The 2794-nt window shown below is 31.6% G+C and overlaps 1 long non-coding RNA gene across 1 annotated transcript; it reads right to left on the bottom strand.

The window, feature by feature from the left end:
- Window positions 1-1258: 1258 nt before the first annotated feature.
- On the bottom strand, window positions 1259-2375 carry LOC114927715 (uncharacterized). The gene is made up of 3 exons (XR_011881617.1): window positions 2242-2375; window positions 1569-1901; window positions 1259-1465 (listed from the first exon to the last, which is right to left on the bottom strand). It is a non-coding gene; the product is annotated as an uncharacterized lncRNA (long non-coding RNA).
- Window positions 2376-2794: the final 419 nt, after the last annotated feature.

Raw genomic sequence — 2794 nt, forward strand, 5'->3', positions numbered from 1 at the left:
TGACATCTCGTACCTTTCATATTCTCTTCTTAAAGACTGTAGCTTTGCTTTCTGAGCTTTATCTACGCCTTTGTATGACAGCTTCAACGTGTTCCATGCTTCCTTTGCACTTTTGGCATTTGCTATTTTGCTAAACACCGTATAATCTACTCCTTGATGAATTTGAAATAGCGCCAATTGATCTCTCCTTTGTTGGGCAGCATCTGCTCCTTCTTGCAAACTCGGTTTAATGAAATTCCATAGGTTCTGGGCCTTCAAATGGGTAGACATCAAAGTCTTCCAATAACTATAATCAAGTTTCCCATTTAACTTAGGACCGGACCACACAATATTGAAAGTGTTTGCCATACCGACTTTATGAATAAATAAATATGTGAGAACTCTCAAACACCAGGTGATGGATAAGATTAACCAGGATCTGATACCAAATATTAGTATAATACCCACACTTCAATTGGCCCCAAGATCACTCACTTTCTTAAGTTACACTATCATATTTTCAATCTCTCAAACTCACCAACACTCATATGAAATAATAGAACAAAGAAGGACTTCACATAATCATATATTTTTTTCATTACATGGAACATACAATACACAAGGCATATGTACCTTTATATAGGCAATGCTTCCTACTAAAATAATAATTTATAAATCACTAATCAATTTTGTAATGACCACCATTTCATGAGTTGGTTTCATGAATTATCTTTCAACTTGTATTCATGTAGTTTTCATAATCTTCTAATTTCAATTCAATTTGATTTTGAATTTCTTCAATGTTGTAGAATGTTATAATTGTGCTATTCTCTTGAATGTTCTTCAAAACTCTTCAAGCTTCCAATATGTTAGCTTCTAGTAATATCTAGCCAATTGATGATTATTGTATTCAACTCTTTAATCATGTTTCGTGAAAATTCTAATCCATGCAAGTTGATAGATAGCACATGAAGTTTGTAGAATCTTAGTCATGAACCATGAACTTGTAACCACTTTGAATTCAAATTGAATTTTATCTTTGACTTTTCTAAACTTTTGTTACTTGCATACCTCTTGATTTAATTTTCTAACATTAATCGATCGCATTTTCTTTTCCAACAAGGTAATTAAATTCAACTAATTATTAATTAACAAATAATTAAAGTAATTAATGAAACATAATATACATCCATGCAGACGTATCTTCCAAGTGACACGCCAGCACCACTTGTAAAGTACAGGGAAGATGAATTGAAGAATTTAAGAGGAGATGGAAAAGGAGAGCGCAAAGAATATGATAGGATCTATGATTATGATGTTTATAATGATTTGGGGAATCCAGATAGCAATGAAAAATATGCTCGCCCTTGGATCATATAGTATATAACAGATACACGAATATATTTTCCTTTCATCTATTTATCGTTTCCCTTATTGTCCTTATTATCCTTATCATCATCACCCTGCTTCTTACTTGAAGAAGATCCTGCCATTGAAAAGAACAATTAAACATTCAAGAAATTATTATTACAGTAATGGAAATTAAAACATACAATTTAATTATCATACAGCAGGATGTAGTTGCTTACATTTTGCATTGAACCTTTTGGCTTCCTCTATGATATTTTGGCATCCAACAGTAAAATTATGCATAATCTCACCGCGTGTTTGGAACCGCTCATGGGATTCGACTTCTGGCTCCTCAGGATCATCCATCACCACATATGTTATGGTCGTTTCAGCAAAGCTTTCGGCGGCGGCTTCGGCTTCATTCACCTGCTGAAAGTTATCAGCTATTGATGATGATTCCATCAATGGCCGTGGCTTCTTTGGATCCTTTTCTGGACTTGGTTCTGCTTCAGATGCTAGCCTCTTACCCTTATCCTTCTTATTTGGATCCTCATCCATTTCTGTTTTCTGCGCTGCAAACAATAATAATGAATTATTAAGCTATAATTACCTTTTTAATCTTCTTTAAAGAACAAGATAAACCTATATTATTCTTCTTTGTAAAATCTCAAATAAAGGAATATTAGACAGAAAATTAAACCAGTATTACAAGTAGAAACTACAATGTAATTGAACCCTAAAACAAAATGAAAAAGTTCAAGGCCTAAGCATAGAAATTAAAGTAACACGAACTAAATACAAAGTGCCAGTCAGAATTAATCACCATAACAAAACAAATCAGCATGCAGAAAAAAAATCTTTAAGAAGCTAGGAAGTATATCTCAAACGTAAATGATTAAAGGAGTATTGTACCTGCTGATCGATGGTAAAGAACGAAAACAGCGGTAGCGAGAGAAGAGAAGGAGACGTATTATGTAACGAAAGAGAATGATGAATGTGTATTCTACTATCCACTGTTGATGTCAATAGAGTAAAGAGCAGTGTTCAGCCATATTCACAATAAATAACTAACTAATTAATTAACCGAAAGTATAACCGTCTTAATATATTTTTTTTAATTTATTGCCTAATTATAGTATTCATTTGCATGTATTTTTAATATTCTTTTATTCCTTTTGTTTAACTCAAGTTGGCTTCAGTGAATTAAATTTATAAAAAAACATTATCAGTAAATTAAAAATAAAATAGATTTTCTAAAATATGTTATTTGAAATTAGGTAACAAAAAAGTGATATTTTTGAATTAGATTAATTAAATCGATTTTTTTTATTTCTTCTTTTCTGCAATACATAAGAACAAGCGCATAAGAACAAATTTAAACAAATACAAGTTAAATGAAATCAATATGAAAATTAAACTTATTGGCTTTCGGATTCAGATTCGGAAAATCTTTCTTCTTTCGAAG

Source organism: Arachis hypogaea, chromosome 5 (genome assembly GCF_003086295.3).
Source record: "Arachis hypogaea cultivar Tifrunner chromosome 5, arahy.Tifrunner.gnm2.J5K5, whole genome shotgun sequence".
Taxonomy (NCBI): domain Eukaryota; kingdom Viridiplantae; phylum Streptophyta; class Magnoliopsida; order Fabales; family Fabaceae; genus Arachis; species Arachis hypogaea.